The sequence below is a fragment of the Corvus hawaiiensis genome, chromosome 3 (genome assembly GCF_020740725.1).
Source record: "Corvus hawaiiensis isolate bCorHaw1 chromosome 3, bCorHaw1.pri.cur, whole genome shotgun sequence".
Lineage (NCBI taxonomy): Eukaryota > Metazoa > Chordata > Aves > Passeriformes > Corvidae > Corvus > Corvus hawaiiensis.
In genome coordinates, this window is record NC_063215.1 from 42,712,599 (window position 1) to 42,730,484 (window position 17,886).

Sequence of the window (17,886 nt, forward strand, 5' to 3'; positions counted from 1 at the left end):
TGACATTCATCACAAACATCACCATCTTCTGCTCCTGATGAAGAAGCAATAAAGGGCTTTGGATTTGTCTTCTCGAGTATATGAATTTGTCTGTCTGTGTATACATGTATGATTGAAAATGCTAGAGAAAGCAACTGTTGCACTGCACATACTTCTGATCTCAAAAGAGGACAAGAAAGGGTTGGGAGGAGCAGTACAGTGTACAAAAATGGCAGATGGAGAAAAAAAGGAACAGGAGAAAGAAAACTGGGAATATAGAACAGAGACCGTGAGAAAAAAAATGGTACAAATCTGCAACAGTGAATCAACATACAAAAGTGGGAAAATAATCCAAGCCTGGAACAGTTATGTTAGTAGATCTGGCAGTGATACCTTTCCCTTCTAGTCCTCTGTTTGTCTTGAAAGCAATCTAATGCTTACTTTCCTTTTTACATCCACCAGGACCAGGGGAAGATACCTCCTGATGTGCAATAGTCCTGGAAGAGACCAGAAGCCTGAGACTTTGGGAGGGAAAAAACTGACCACCGATGGATCCCAGTTCCAATTTCCCTGTTCAAAAACCTTCCAAACCTTCCAAGCAGGTTTTTGTGCTTTTGCTGGGATCCAGGTCTCTGGCCATTAGGCAAGTTTTTTAGTGCATTCAGTAGAAAGACTGCCAGCCAAAATGTGTGATAAACAGAAACTCTCTGTTTAATGTTCAGAGTGTTTATTTATGTGTATAGGCTCTCACTGCAGTTGATATCAACTGTAAGCAGGAGCACCAAGCATTTTTACTTTTTTTGGTATTCTTTTCCTCATGATTCATTGCTTTGAGGGTCTCTGCTTCTCTTAGGCTCCATGATTTAGCAGACAACACAGGAATCCCATGTTTTGCCCTTCCCATGTTTATACAGTATCAGTATAGCTATCTAATCTTTCTCCAAAGTCTTCAAAATATCCTGCTTTGACTTCCCTTTAACTGCTGTACTTGGCCTTTGACTCGGAAATGCAAAGAAATGTCTCTTTGACATGCAACAGATAACATAGGTGAAGGTCAGGAGGACCAAATTAATCAGTGGAATATGGAGCAGGTATCCCTGATGGGTGGCTGTGGTAACAGCGGTCTGTTGGACAACCTTCATCCCAGAAAATGTCCCCAGTGTCCAGAGGCTACCCACTGATCCACTACTCTCCACTGGAAGATATGCATCTTTCCATGCTCCTTCCCTTTCTCCTTTTACAATATGTACACTGAAGCTCCACTCCAGAGTTGGTTTGCCTGGTTTAGAACTGGATAATGAGACAGAAAGATGTTAAATGAGACTGCATCCCTGGTTTTTGGGAATTTAAATGGAAATTATAAGGTAGGAAGAAATACAGAAATGAGAACCACTGCTTCTGCATTATCCTCAAATGCACACACCCATCCTGGTGGATGAGAGGCTGGGCATGAGCCAGCAGTGTGCTCTTCCAGCCCAGAGAGCCAATTGTGTCCTGAGCTGTACCAAAAGCAGTGTGGCCAGCAGGGTGGGGGAGGGCATTCTGTACCTCTGTGCTTTGCTGGTGAGACCCCAGCTGGAGTGCTCCATCCAGATCTGGGGAACACACTACAGGAAGGACGTGAACTTGTCCAGAGCAGGGCCACCGAGGTGATTAGAGAGATGGAGGACCTCTAATATGAGGAAAGACTGAGAGAATTGGATCTGTTTAGCCTAGAAAAGGCTTCAGGGTGATTTAACTGTGACCTTCCAGTACCTGAAGGGGGCCTGCAAGAAAGGCAGAGAGGGACTTCCCACAAGAGTGTGTAGTGACAGGACAAGGGAGAATGGCTTCACACTGAAAGACAGTAGGTTAGATTAGGTATTAGGAGGAAGTTCTTTGCTATGAGGGTGGCGAGGCACTGGAACTGGTTTTCCAGAGAAGTTGTGGATGCTCCACATATGGAGGTGTTCAAGGCCAGGCTGGATGGAGCTCTGAGCAACCTGGTTCAGTGAAATGTGTCCCTGCATGTGGCAGGGAGCTTGGAACTACATGATCTTAAAGGTTCCTTCCAGTCCAAATCATTCTATGATTCTATGATAACAAATAGATATATTTTGAAGAGGAAATGTGGCTATAATTTCTAGACCCTTAGCTGGCTGAGTAAAGCAGGGCAAAATAAGATGATGAGGATTTTGAAGGAAGATACATCTTATACAGTTACACTTGAGTGAGACTCTCAGAAAAATTCCAAGAAACTGCTTTTATATTAACAAAGTGGCTGTTGTTGATAAGTGGAGCATGTGGTGGAAGGAGATTGTTGTCAGTGTAAATGGTGGTTACTGGAGATGGGCTGTCAGTGAGATAAAAATGAGGTGAAAAGGCTTCAGTTAGTGAAAAATGACATTGGCAAAATTGGTTTGTTCCAAGTTGAGGGAGTGCAGTGGTAGTCCCTAGCTGTCAGGACATGCTGTCCAGTAGAGTGGGTTATCAGACACATTTTTCATTTGATGAATATTCTGTTAAGGACACAGATAATACCACTAAGCCTATCCATGAAAAGCCAATAGAAACATTTATAAGTCATCATTGGGAGCAGCGTTATGTACTGTCCTTGTTCCACACACACAGCTCTCAGTGATGTCAGCTCTTCACAAATCTAGTGTGGCTTGTGACCCTGAAGTTTCATCCTTTCCACATTACTAGTGCATTACTTATTGGACAGTGAAAACAGGCAAAACTGTAGCTTTTTTGGAATTAGAAATCAGAGCATTATTGGGAGACAAGTAAGTATGAGAAAGTAGGGGCAAGGCACCTTAGAAAATGCTCAGATTTAGCCTGAATCAAAAGATGGTTGTCTTTGCCATTCTGTTCCACATAAATTTGTATCTAACTATGACACTGGGCATAAGCAGAAATGCATACCTGCACCCCAGCTTCTTGGCATTCAGAGCCAACTGCAGAGGAAGAAGTTGCTTGGAGCTGAGCTGCTCCTCATTCATCCCTTTGGGGGTTGCATTACTGTTACATCATCTGCAGAAAACTTAGACTTCTGTGCTGACAAAAATTTTTCAAGCATTTTTTTTCAAAAGTTTAAGTTCATTTTGAGAAGGAATGCAAAAATTAAGAGGGAAGTGGCTAGGTGCGTGTTGTTCAGTACAGCACAGTTCTCTGCACAGCCAGAGTGGGTGCAGTGATGGAGCTTGCCAGAGGACTAGATCACCCTGCCAGGAGCCAGAAGCTGTCTGTGATGTGGATAACTAATATTGCATGAGGAAAGTCTTCAAAATCTGTATGGACATGGGTGCCAGCCATTAGCCCATCTAACACTAAACAGAGGTAGAGAACAAACCCACTTCTCTCTGAGGCTCTGTGAGATTAACCACATTTAATACCTCATCTCTTATTGATGTTTCAGTCTAGACTACTTGACAGCTTATGTTAATTTAAAGCATTGGGAGGAGAACCCTCCCCTAACTTTCTGGCAGCAGAAGAGTCTTTTTGTTGCTTGCCGTATCTGTGTCTGATGTCTCCAGTAGCATCGCACTGTAAAAGAAGTGAAGAAATCCAGGGGGTGGGAGGTGATGCCCACCCCAATTTACCATCTACCCTGCCCAGCTGATATAGGACTGCCATGCTGAGAGTTTGCTCTTGCAGTGGATCATCCCTATTCAGCCTCTCTACGCCTTTGTCCAGACTCCAGGCAGCGGCAGGTGCCTGAAAATTTATGGATATGTGAATATGATGGAGATTGAAGACAGGCTAAAACTCCTATTCCTTAAAGGCTGTATTTATTTCCTGATTTATGCTCATGGTAGCCCCTAAATAGACTAAAAACTATAATCATCAAACTAGTGGGACACTGACAGACATGGCTTCATGTATTTTCATTCAAGAATCCAAAATGTGAGGCCGTTCCTATGCTGAGATAGTCCCTGAATATTTTTCATTGTTCAGGTGCCTTTAGAGCCTTGTGTCAAGGTGCTCACTTTCAGCCTTGGGAAATGAGCTGAAGCAGGCTTTTGTCGCAGCATTCCCTGGATGCATTATGTTCTGCTGCCCTTCCACACAAATGTGACGTTTTCAGGGATAAAGGGCAAGTAGAAAATTGGTAGGAGATAATTACTATCTTGCTGGGCTCCAGTTTCAGACCTAAGGAATTTCAAGGTCTTCAATTTTCAGAAGCAGTGATTTTTATGAAGAATAGAAGGTGGGGGACAAAAATTTTCTCATAGTAGCTTGTAAATAATTTCTGATGGTGAGCTTTTTATTGCTGGTTTTGATTAGAAATACAATTGTAGGTGGTTTTCAGCAAGCTGTTAGGGTTGATGTGACCAATATATGTAAAAAATGATGATGAATGTTACACTGTTTTCATATCCAGTTGTCATTCACAAAAATTGTTAGTGGGCACCAACAGGCTGCAGAAGCTCTTACAACTGCAGTGATGATAGGAAGCTGTGGAGGGATACAGCTTCTCCTCCACTATGTTACAAGATAATGAGATGGGCTCTGAACGGGGATCTTCATCTCACAGACAAACACCATTGACATCAATAGAGCTCATCAAAGAGCAGGAGGAAGATTCTCAGGGTGCACTGTTTTTTACTGGCAGGGATTCCATGCAAGCTTATTTCCTTTGGCATAAAACAGAAGAAAAGCCAGAACAGCAGAGTTTGAAAGGAGCAGTATTCCTCAGGGCCAAGGAGAAAAGGATAGACTTAGAATCTGGTCTGTATAGTATCAACTGGTCTCTTAAAGAGAGGGGGAAAAGTTACAGTCGTGTCCAAGTCATTCCCCTACTTGCACTATTTCAGTAAAGGCAACTAGTCGCTTGGAGAAGGCATTTGTGCTCAGGTAGGAATCACACTTGATGTTTCAGGTATATTCACAGCTTGCAGGAATCCCCAGGACTTGAAAGAGGCCATACATTAGAACACAAGGTTTCTTTGTGATGTATGTTTTTGTGACTTTAGTTAATCACTTTCTAAGCCTGTGTCTTCTCACTCTGAAAAAGGCCATATTCTTCCTCCCTTCACGAGTGTTTTCTAGGCCAGTCCAAGGTTCTTATAATTATGGACTGCATGTGTTAAATGGCTTAAAGGTGAATGTCATCTCTTGGATGAAAGCATTTTAGCTCTAGACCTAAAGACTAGTGCTCATAACAGCCACTATCCTTGAGATGTAAGGAGGGGACATAGGTATAGGATGACAGAACCCTGCTCCGCGGTTGAGCACTGGGGAAACTGTCCTTGGTGATGGCAGAACGTGGGGAAACCTTGGGGATGTATTCAGAAACCATCCTTCCAAGCACAGGGATCAGTTTCTCATTGTCTTACTGCTTGGGTGAGCCCTTAGTACAGGCAGACTCACCAGAGCTTTTCCTGTAATTGAAACAAGTTGAATGAACACAGAGGTAAATGTTGACAGTGTCTTTGTACTTCCATGGGTTTGCTCTTTCCCCCTCTTCTGTTTTGTCAAAAAGAACAGTGATGCTGACTGATTATGTAATAGAGTTCCTATTACTTCTTATAAGAAGAGCTACCCACAAGCTTACTGGCCAGTTTTCTAAAGTGCTGGTAAATCATTTTGCACATGGAAGCTACCACTCTCATGCAGGTAAGGCAATAAAAATTCAGGCAACATTTTTCTGCCACAAGCAAGGCAGAGAAAAAAGCCACCATGCATCAAGCAGGAAGATGAAAGCCATGCCAGCTATGAGTGGGGACTAAAGTGTACTACAGCATACATTTCCACAAGAAGATAAAAAGGTCCAGTGTGAAGAAGCATGGAAATATTTTTTAAAAATTGTACTTCCCTGTGAATGTCTCTCTCAGTTTTCAAACACTCATACTCATGAGATGTAGTATTATTTATGGATGTTAATTTAAATGTTTTTTTTTGTTTTTACTGATGCTTTGATATTTCTGAAGACCTGCGGATGTGCTGCACATTAAAGTCACAAACTCAGGACAGCACAGAATTAATTGAGAAGGCTGTCTCAAAAGCAATTATACTGTTTAACTATATTACTCACCTTCATGTTAACATAAGGATTTTGATGATGTCAAAAGACTTCAGCTATGGTTGTGGGAAGTCAGAGGCAGCTGTACAAACTGCTGAATGTCCTAGGATTAGCTGAGAACCTGCTCGGCCCCTGGAATAAGTTAAGTCAGCCCAAATGCTCCTAAGGTGGCAATGCATAGGAGCAAGACTCCTGGGGTTAGACGTGCTGCTGCTCTGTTTTGAACAGCATCCTTTTGCTGCCCCTTACTTAAGGACTCAAGTTCTTCCTTGATATATCTAATCTGTGTCTATATCAGAGGTTTTAAAAATAGATGCATCATCCTACTGCAGGTACATAAAAAAATTGGTTGGATCACCAGGTAACAAATGTAATCTTGGTAACGCATAATCTATATATATTTACAGAAATGTTTTAGGTTTGCTTTTAAAGGATCTTCTGTGTAAATGGAGACGTGTTCATGAAACTCTATGGAATATTGTGTGAAAACTGCTGGTAGTTTTTAACCATAGGAAAAAAAATTGCAGAATATGTGAGTTCAAATAATTTTTCAGTGGTTCTTACATTGAGTCATCCCTGTCTACACCGACTTTTCCTCTGAAAACAGTTCTAATGTTGTTATACCTGTTCACTGTTGGAATGTATTTCATATATCCTGAACAATTTAGGATTGTAGGATTTAATATTGTATGTTTCTGCTCAAAGGTTTCAGATGTGAATCTTAAATCACAAATACAGCTATAACTCAAAGCTTCTCAATGCTTCTGAAACCGGAAAAAATGTAAAACTTTATGTTGAATTATTTTAATGTGATGTTCAGCTATTGGTTGTTGTGTATGCTTCTTTTCATGCAGGCAAACTGTTGTGCAGAAATAAATATTCTACAAACAGACTGAGCTGGAGAGCACAAACATGGTGGTGGTGAAGAGAAAACACAGAATCCTGTTTCATGCCCATTTGCTGCTTGAATTTCCCTGTGCTGGCTCAAAACCCCACACAGCAGGTACTTTCAAAATCGACTCTCCTTTCAGGGGTTCCAGTGTAATAGTACTTAAGTAGGCTTTTCTGAGCTGAATTATCTGTTTCAATTTTATGTTTGGCTTCAGCATTCATATAACTGTCTCTCTAGGCTGAAAAGCTCAATTTCTCTACCAGTCATGCTCTCTTTGTACCCTTTATCCACTACAGAGCTTGGCAACCTTTGGCAGCCTGCTCCTGGCAGCTGGATTTTCCTTCTCTGCCAGGTTCTACTCTTTGGAAATTCTTTAAGCCAGAAAATTGCCCGAGAGGTCAAAAGACAGAGTCTGGAGTTTCTTTACAAATTTAAATCAAAATGGTTAAGCTAAGGAACCTCTCTAGTATATTTTGTGAAATATATATGACCAGGCTGGTTATATGACTTCTGTCTGCTAGCTGATCCCAGAAGCAGTGGATACTGCTCCCAGCAGTTTTGCTCCTGAGAGATTAAAACAGATTGACCAGTTTGTTTGCTGCTGAAGGAAAAAGAAGATTCCAGAAACACTAATTTTGCTCTCCTGGCACGGAGTGACTACATTTTACACTCTGCTACCAGATCCAAGATGTAAAAATGTAAATGTTGCAAGAATGCTACATGGTATATCTATGACTTTCACTATTGTGCTTTGGAATTATTAATTTAATGAAAAGGAAGCAGTTTTGTTTTCCTCAGAGATAACAATCTGTCTTTAGGCAATAGAACATATTTAGATGATAGAGCTAGTGTGCTTTGCAAGGGTGTTTTAACATGAGGTCTGCTAAAATACTTCCAAAAATTTGGTAAAGCCACATGACTCTCAGAGAAAGAGGAATCAATACACTCTTTTTATTGCAAAAACCAGTCTGGTGATATGAGACTGTAGCTTGCAAAAAGCTCCCTGCACATGAGGAGCAAACCCCTTACTTCCTCTCGTAAATATGGAAATCTTGGGCTCTAATCCTTGTCATGCATATGGGTTATGTATTTCCAATTAAAATTAAAGAGGGAAACTAAATACCATTTTAAGCAGAAACCTGATGCCATTCCTCTCAGTCACTTCTGGAAAGCACCCTTGGTAAGGGCATCACAGTCAAGCTGCTTTCTACTTACTCCTTACCTTATCCCATAACTCTTGGGTTTCTTTTCTGCACCCCTCCTACCTGCAAACACCACCTTCCTCATTCCAAACGCCCTGTGCCAGACTATATCCCTGGAGCTGGGAAACATGGCATTTTACTAGGAATTAAATCAGTTGATGCAAACAATCAAGTGATAAGACTTTGGTGGACCTGAAGTTCAGGATTCCTGCCTGCTAAGACGGCATATAAAAGGATGCTGCCACCTGTTCTATCAGCTGTCTTGAACCAAACATGTTGTTCCGGTTTGGCCAAATTTAGAAATATATCCTCTGAGGGAAGGCACAACCACGCCCCCCCACCAGGTTCAGGAAAAAAAAAAAAATTCCTCAAAGGAAAGTGAAGGAGATAAAACTATTTATTTAACAAACACAGGGGAAAAGGAAAATAATGCTAAATAATAAAATCTCTCACTGTGGAGAAAAACCTGGGAAAGTGTTGGAGTCCTCCCTTTGGTCTCCTCGGAGCTGGGGCTTGGCCAAGGGCCAGGCCCTCTGTGCCCAGTGGAAAGTCCTCCTGATGTGTTCTAATATTGTAGCAGTCCAGTAGGAAAGGGAGAAAATCCAAAATTCCAGGCAAGGGAAAAAAAAATTCAACTCTCAGTCTCTCTCCAGAGAAGAAGAAGCTGAACCACTGGCCAAAAGCTGACTGGAAAAACCAGCAAGCCGGGTGCTTCCTCACTCCCCTGCTGCAGCTGGAAAAAAAGCGCTATCTCTGTGTGACCTTGAACAAACTGCAAACTGCTTTGAAAAAGTTTTACTCAGTTTTTTTCCTTCCCCCTGTCAGAGACAGTTTAGAGGCATAGAAAGGCACAAAAATTAATTTCTGGGCATAGGCAGCGATATGGGATACACATCATAAGGTCACCCTAAGACACGTGTCTGATTTCTTCAACTTTAAAGTAACATGGAAACTATTTTGTCCAAATAAGAATGGCAATTCAAATTCTCTGCACTAAAAAAAGCATCTAAATCAGTATTTTTAGATACATATCAACCCAGGTTAAACCTTAGATGAAATCTGCTATGAAACCAATTACATAATATAGTTGATATAATATCATACCAATAATATAGTTCCTTTTTACTAATTAATGACTAATTAACTTCTAATAAGTGAGTTTTATAAGAAGTGAATTTACTAAAGTTTTTACAGGTGTGGTCTCATTTGGGGCCTGATTCAGCTACAGAAAAAACGATTTTTACAGTTGTTGGACAAGAGCAGCAGTGGCTTTGTAAAAGACATATATGGTGTGAAAGCACAAAAAGAAATATAGTTTTTTAGTGTGAAAAAAAAATCAAATTTATTTTTCCTGTTTCATCTTGTTTCTAAATTTCAACTGCAATATATGTATTTAATTGGCAAACGGAAATGTACCAAAAAAAGTACAAAGAGATGAAACCAAGCCTGGAAAAGGCAGCTCAAACGCAAGCCGAGAGCTCCATCTGCTGCTGGGCTTCGGCGCGGCAGAGGCTCAGCCTCTGCAGACCCACAACGAGCTGGGATTGTACAAATGTCGTTGTTAATTAGGAAATGGAATACTTTTAAGGAATACTTATAGATAGAATAAATATTTTCTCACCTTCCAGTCCATTTATTTTAATTTTACTCTTTTATTTTTTTGTTTTGTTTTTGGCCCTGCACCTTGAGATCACTACCAGCACTTGCATGATATTCTTCTATCTTGAAATGTATGAGAAAAAATTTCCTACATAATCCTGTGACATAACCCCAAACCTCTCTTGGGCTTCACCCTCTCTTCAGTTTATTTCTGCATTTTCATGAGTGAAGGTCTTTTGTAAAAGCTGCAGTAGACAGATATTCAGCCTACCATTCTCATGCTCTGTGTTCACCAGCATTTCTCTCTCCTCTGCCTTTTGGTTTCCCAGTACTTTGCTTAATAAGGACATGTTGACGACAATGATGTTTTGCTGTCTGCCAGGCTCAGTGCAAAACTGAGAATCCTCTCTACCAGTGACAAGCTCCTTGCATTCTAAAAAGTGAGCAGAAGGATGACATGCTCTGACAGTCATCTTAGAAATTAATAAAATTCACATCAAAATAAATTGTAGTTCATGCTCTACTATAACCCCAGCTGAGTAAACAGAGAGGGATAATCTGAAGTTTAGAAATATGCATTAATCAGAAAGTGTTGATTTTGTCAAAAGGAGCAGAAAGGACAAGTGGAATATTTTCATGAAGTGTTCGCTCTTACAGCTCACTTGAGGTGGACCTTGTGGGTAGGTACAGATTTATTTACTAACCATGTTACTTGTTGTCATTCTTACTGCAGAGCATCTTAATGTATAGGTCTACATTGTGTCTCAGTGAGGCCCAACTCAGCAGAGAAAAAACATCTATAGCTCTACAAGTAAGGTGATGGCAATAGGAATTGGGGGTTCAGTTTATCTCACTACTGGACATCACACAAGAAAGAAAAATTATGTAGAACACAGAAAAGAGGAGAAAAAAATAATTCAAGACTTGAAGATTATTTCTTACAGCCAAGAAGGTAATCTATTTGCTTCCTCAATAAGAAGACCAAGTTTTTCCTCAGAAAGAAGGACTAATGAAGATTTTAGTAAAGATCTTTTCAATCCAGAAGAGAAAAAGGGTCATAAGAATTAATGACTGGAAGCTGAAACCAGGCAAATGTAATTGGGGAACATAGCAGAATGCAAGCAGTGAGAGTGAATAACACTGAAACAAACTACTAAGAAAGAAGTGGATTTTCCATCGTTTTAGTTTTTATGAAGTGATGCCTTATGTATTGTTCTTCAGAAATGTAATTGTTTCTATATATAGTAATTTTGCCTCAGATGGAATGCTTTGATTTAGTTTTCCGTTGGATCATATCCTTTATTATTTCTTTCTTTTTTTTTTTTTTTTTTTTGTTACTCATTTGTAATGAAAGTTGAGAAGAATTGTACTTTATAAAGGTAGAAAATGAGAACATCAGGCTAAAGTAGTTATTTTGGTTATGGAAGGAAGAAAATTTGTAAGAGATGCCGTATAAAAGGAGTTACATATGCCTTAAAGTTTTCCTCCGGGGAATGGGATGGCTGGAAGTTAAATTGGAACCAGCAGCCATTGAAATCTGCTTTGAGTCCATGTGTTGAAGTGAAATCACATCACAATTTTTCTCCCTGCTAACAATTTCCCTTAACCTCTGTGAGAGAACAGTCACCTAAATTGAGAAACCAAGAGTGAATGGAATAGAGAAAATGTTCTTGAAATTTATTCAAGAGGATTCTTCAAATGTAGGAATTGATATGACAAAGTAGTGGGCTTAGCCTATGATAGAAAACCCCACCTGAGTTTGAAAGGGTTTTTGTTAAAGAATTTTTGCTTTAAAGATGATCATCAAGTAGCAGCAAACTACAAGAGCAGAAAATTGATCAAATTGGTTCTACCTATATTTCTCTCTTTTTGAATGACACATTGTATGCATATATTGTGATACCTGAGATCTATATTTTGTGATATTTTCAGTCTTTATCACAGCAACAAGTCTATGCCAGAATATCATAGACCATCCCTAGCTGTTCTCAGCTCTGCCTTCAAACAGAAAAAGTGAGACCTTGTTAGCTGACGCCAGAAACACTCACAGATCTTCACCAAACTGTCTCTGTACCTCCTCAGAGCGGATCAGTGTGTTTTCATCAAGATATGTGCTAGTCCAAGACACTACTTACACACAGTCTTCAGTTTAAGAGAATGGAGATAATTCCCCATGTAGAAACAAGCTACAGCGTATGTATTTTTCATTCTTTTCTGCAGATATTTCTCCTGCAGGGTGTGCAGAACAGCAAAGCAGGAACAAACAGAGCCATTATGCCTATTCACTGAAATCTTTGCTCTTTGGTGTACTATGTGGTTTTGGATTTTAATGTGCTGTGGCTGTGAAAACTGATACAGCTTTCTCAGATGTGAGAGAGCTCTTCACTCCATTTAGGGAACATTGGCCCCTGTAGCATCCTAGGTCATGTCTGCCATAGTAAGGAAACTCCTCTTAAAGTGCAGCTCTCAAGAGCTGAATTTTTGGAAATCCTGTACCACCCACTATAAAGTCTGAGGGCCCTCTCCAGTTGTTTAGCAGGACTAGGTGCCTCCTCAGAATGAGCTGGGTCTTTCACATGACCCAGGAATACAAGCCACCTGCCACTTTTGCTGAGTCCATCAGCACTTCCATAGAATTCCTTTGGAGACAGAGAAGTTGACTTGTGTGGAATAAGCTGAATATTTCACTCACACCATTGATCTGAATTCACTGGGCAACTGATGGGGCAGGTCTGCAGTTCTGGCTGGCTTAGGGACATCATGGTTGCTCAGTCTCAATCTGCTGGTATAACATCCCTCTGGTTTAAGTTGTATAAAGTATAAGAAAGGTATCCTGCTCAGGCATTTCTTGTCTGGATTTGGGAAACTCTTTGCTGATTTGACACTGACCTTGTTCAACAGTCATGCATAGTGTTCTCTCCTATATTTTTGAAATGTGTTTAAAATACTGTGTTTTTAGAAAGCAACAGATTTCAAATGCTTAGTGACGAAACAAGACCTGTACTGATAAAATACTGATGCAAGAACAGCTGTACTGAACTCAGAGTGATGGCCAGAAGTGGGAAGGACACATTGCATCTAGCAAGTACTGAGGCCTAGTATCCTGTCTCTAGCCAAGAGCAGGACCTTAGGGAAAAACCTGCAAGAACATTGTAAACAGAAAGAAACACTTCCCTTTATGCTCACTCCAAGATGCCAGGTTTTTGGATGAAATGCTGCAACCCAGGTAGGCTCTACTTCCATGGTTTAGTCTCTTTGCTCTTAACATCCATTTATACTTTTAGCATAAAAATAACATTTATTTGGTAATGAGCATCTGCCAAACTGCAGATTAAAATTGCTTATTTTAAAAAATGTGTTACTTGCTAATTCAATTTCGTAGTTCCTAGTTCCAAAAAGAATCAATGAATAAGTACTCAGCAAATTTTTGATATTATAAACAGTGAATAAACATTCATTAGCCATTTTCTTTGCTGCCTTTCTACCTTTCTACACTGTATAGTGTCTTTTATACCTATATTTATATCTCTATAATCTATTTCTAGATCTATATCTGTATTTATATCTATCCCTTTGTCCAGTCCAAAAGGTTTATCTGGCTTTCCCTTGTCTCCTGTCTTGGAATTGGGACAAAGTTATTGAACGCTGGCATTCTCATATTACCCCTAGAGCCGTTCTTTTTCTAACCCCTTGTTTAAAATCATCACGGAGGTAAGATGGCTGCACCATCATGAAAAAAAATAAACATGCAGTAAGCTCAGTAGAATGCTTGGTTTGCACAATGATGCAATTTAAATTATTTGACATTTTAAGACAGTGAAACATGCACATGAAATTCCTAGCCTCTCTTTACAAATATTTCATTCTATTTAATTTTTTTTTTTGGTTTAAAAAAAAAAAAAAAGATCCAAGGGAGGCATGTTCCATTGGAATTACAGCAAAATATGTGGGGTTTTTTCGGCATATTTTAGGAATTTTCGAGTTGCATGTTAAAGCACAATTGTGCATCAGCAGAATTAACGCTGGAAATGTTACAGGTCTTTGTGACAGCCACTATGTTATCATGTCATGATAAAAATAAGTTGGAAAGATGGGTTTGGTAATTGGTCACAAGGACCAACATCCAAAGATAAAAAGGTCTCTTTATGTACAGGGTACATTGCCCCAAGCTGGTATTACTGTGTAAATTTTTCAGATTTAAATTCTTGCGTTGACAGGTTTTTCTGAAGAACTGCATTTTTGATGCTAAGTGCTACAGAAGCTCCTGTAGAAGGCAGCTAAGGAAAGATAGGGGCAGGCATGATAGAGAAAACTGAGGACAGCAAAGCCTAATGGAGCACAAAATGAATTTTGTCTGCCAGGGGCAGCATTTGTTGACAAGGAAAATTTGCAAGTATTTTGAGGCTACAGAATTTGGGACCTTTAGGGCTCTGTCTTATTATCAATCTGGTTGCTTAGTCCAATTACACAAAACATTTCAGCTAACTAATTAATGCCAAATGACAATAGAAATGAAGACAAAGGGCAGAAAATTAATGAAGAAAAATAAAAATGAACCTGGTTGGAACAGCCATATTTTCAAGCACACTCACATATGAGGACTTAAAAAATTTCTGGTAACTGTAGATGTTTCCATCTTTTTTATGCTCTTCTTTCAGACCTGACTGAATAGGCACTCAGTCTGTGTGCAAGAACCTTTCCTTCTTCAGCTGCTGGGAAAGAAGTAAAGACAAAAATGTTATACTAAGGGCATTTAAAAAACTACTAATTAAAGTTTAGAAACTCTCAGGCTATAATGGACATTCAAAATAACTGAATAGCTAGTAGCCTGATAGGATTTAGAAAAAAAAATGAAAGAAGGATGAAGCATTAATTAGTGCTGGGAAGAGAGGTGTAACAAGATATACAAGGGGGAAGGACTGAAGAGAGGATAGAAGAAGGAGAGACAGAAACTGAGGTAAGACAGATTTACAGTATAGAGACTAAAGGGACAAACAGATTTGGAATCTGGTAGCAAAAAAAAAGGGGAGAAAAAAAGAAGGAAAGGATACTGAAGAGTAGCAAAGAACAGAAAAAAGGGTAAACCAAGAATGAATAAGACATATTTATTCTAGTTTTCTCTGAAAGCAGTGCATTTCCATGCAGAAGTGTTATTATCATAAAATCAAGACCACAGTGGTTTTGCACAGCCAAACTAATATACATCAGCATTCCTTTTCTTCTGGTTGCAGATATAACGATCCTCTTATTGACTTGGTGTTTTACTTTGGAGGGAAATTTGGACCTCAGAGCACCAGTTCAATCAGCTCCTGCATTTTATTTGAAAGTCATTTTAGAAGCTACCTCGTTTGCCCTGGTGATGTCATGCAGCAAATTATTTCCTCAAGAACTAAGTTCAAGTGTGGACTGACAGTCAGTTTTGAGTATCTGGATTTGTAATTGCTTTAACATGATTTTAATGTATGCAGGTCAGAAAGACTTAAAGAAAATATTTTTGAACAGTACTAATGTCAAATGGCTCTCCTCCTTTCCTAAAGTTTAAAGAAAACACTCTTAATATTGATTTTGCCTTGCATGAAAGTTGTCTAAATCAGTAAAAGCCATTCAGACACTATAAGCAAGCATATCTTTGTTACAATAACATGGCATTGTCTGGCTGTAGATACAAAAATGCTGCTAGCAAGGATTTTCTTGCTATTTTCTAAGCCCGTGAGAGACTTTTCTCTCTCACAGAAGAAGTAGCAGAGCTATGTAAACAACCAAACACCTGCAGCCTTGAAAAGTCTTGTTTATAGTACAGTAGAAAAATATTTTGACAATGGATGTTTTAGGATTTTAGGCAATCACCCCAAGGGGTGACTGATCCTTTGTCCTATTAGACTATGAAGAAAAAAGTCTATAAAAGAGTTTGTAAAATAATTAAATAAATCAATCTTGCTGCAATTCCTGCCTGGTGGATCTTCTCTCATCCTCCCTACGGCTGTGGGACACGGTAATATACCCTAGTGCATTTTTTTAAATACCTGGCATCATTATGAACGATTTATGGCTAGCTGAGTGTCTTACGATGCATTTATCATAATAGCATATTTGAGTTTCTTTTGAATATAACAGTATGTTTCAGAATCCTGACTACAAGGAAAATCAGAAATTTCCTGTTAGATACACACACACACACACACACACACACACACACACACACACACATACATATTTCAGCTAGCCTCTCATCTTTAATTCGATTTCACAGCTTTGATTGAGATAATCAGAAAAGAATCAATAAGAGAAAATGGTAGATCTTTCACAATAGCAAAGAAGTTTTATAACCAGACTTGGTCTTGCCATTCATTTAGGGATGTAAAAGAAGGAAAGGGCAGAGTTTATAGTGTAAAGCAGAGTTAACAGAATGTTAGCTCTCCTCATTGATGAAACCAAAAAACAGGATCTTCCCAATGTTATTTTTTTTCACATGGAATAAAAACAGGGCTTTGTAGAAGAATGAATGAGTGAGGGAAGAGTCTATTTTTCAGTGAACAATCCACTGGCTGTGTGAGCAGACCTCATGCAAAACCTCACCAGTCCTGCTCCCACCTCTCACTAGTCCCCTTTGGCTGTACTTGAAAGGCACTTTTGTCATCAACGACCCAACTCCTAATCTGGAGCACCCTTCATAAAGGAGTGATGGATGTATTGGATGAAAGAATCTTACCTACTCCAAGCTGCTTAGAAAAAATTGCCTCGCAAAGGTCATGGAAGGTCTCTGTCTCATTCTCAGTTTTTTTTTCTAGACAAGATGGTAAACTGGGCCCTAAGTTGAATTTGTAGAACTGATGTTTGCTAGTGCCATGTGTCAGGGCACTGATGGGCAGAGAAGAGCCCTAGGGAGCTGGAGACTGGCACTGCTGAGGTATTGCTGCGGCTGCTGCAAGACATTTGGTCCGATAATTCATGTGTGAAACACGCCTTCCACCTCGGTAATAAGATCAGAAACTTAATTAAAAGTCTGGAACTTCTTATTATAATTTCACAGGTTAAGTCTTATACTTTTATAGGAAGATATCAATTTTACATGTGGTGTGAAAAAGCAGGGCTTGGGAATTTCAGGGCATGAAAAGCAGCTTGCTGTTCCAGATGGTTTATAAAGTCTGACAACACAGTTTCACCCTGTAGTGCAGTTTTTGGAAACTGTCCCCAGCTTACCAGCTGTACAAGAATGCAGTGACAGAAGGGAATACTTGACATATTTATAAGCAAAATTTAAAATATTTCTTATCCTTAGGGGAACAGATAAGCCTCTCTAGCCTAATATGATGCTATTAAACACCAGAAGAAAAAAGATGGAAGATAGATTTTTCAGTGTATTCACGCTTTATATATCCGACCATGTGCTTGTTTCATTTGCTACTCAGTCCCCGTCATTGCTAATTAGGCGGCTGGCTGCCGGAAACCCTCCTGCTTTCTGCCCCGTCTCTCAAGGGCAGAAGCAGGCACTGGGGCTGGGGCTGTAAGGCGCAATGCCTTGGTCTGACTGACCACCGGGTGTCAGTGTTTGACAGAAATAAACTTAGGCTCAAAACCTCCGGGTGCCTTCTCGGCTCGTATGCTGGAAGATGCAGGTTTCATTTTAAAATTCTCCATCTGGCCTCTCAGTAGATGGAGTTTTAAAGGATATGTTGGAGTGGGATGCTTTTGTTTTAAATGGACTTAAATGCTTTCATTTTTAATATAAATACCAAAGGCAGTTGGAAAATGAGAAAAATAATGTAACTTCTCAGCATTTGAGGCATGCTGTGCTGCTAAAATTCTTCATTTACATTTATTTACTGGCATCATAATCCAAGATGCAGATAAAAATAGTGCTGAATTAATATAGAAAACCTTTTCCTCCAGATTTTCCACCTAAAATATTAGATTTCTAGTGTTTCTCAGGCCAACACTAAGCCTAGTGATGCTTGTAGCTAGATGTAAGAGAAAATGTCCGATGTGAAATTGGCCAAAAGTGTAAAAAAGCTCTTCAAGAGAAAAATTCTTTCAAAAAGCTGAAGGGCACCGCTTATCTAAAAGAGAAAATACTTTGTTACTCTTAAGAGAGGGAATACACAGGTACAACTTCAGAGTCTCTTGCCCAGATGATGAAAGGAAAGTAAAAAAAAAGTATTTTCTCTCTTAACAGATAATGTAACTGAATGCCATGCCCTTAGAGTGAACAG

The 17,886-nt window shown here is 39.5% G+C and overlaps 1 long non-coding RNA gene across 4 annotated transcripts in view; it reads right to left on the minus strand.

Moving 5' to 3' along the window:
- Window positions 1-17,886, minus strand: part of LOC125323920 — a 102,966-nt gene that overhangs the window by 28,777 nt on the left and 56,303 nt on the right. The gene's annotated exons all lie outside the window — the stretch shown is intronic.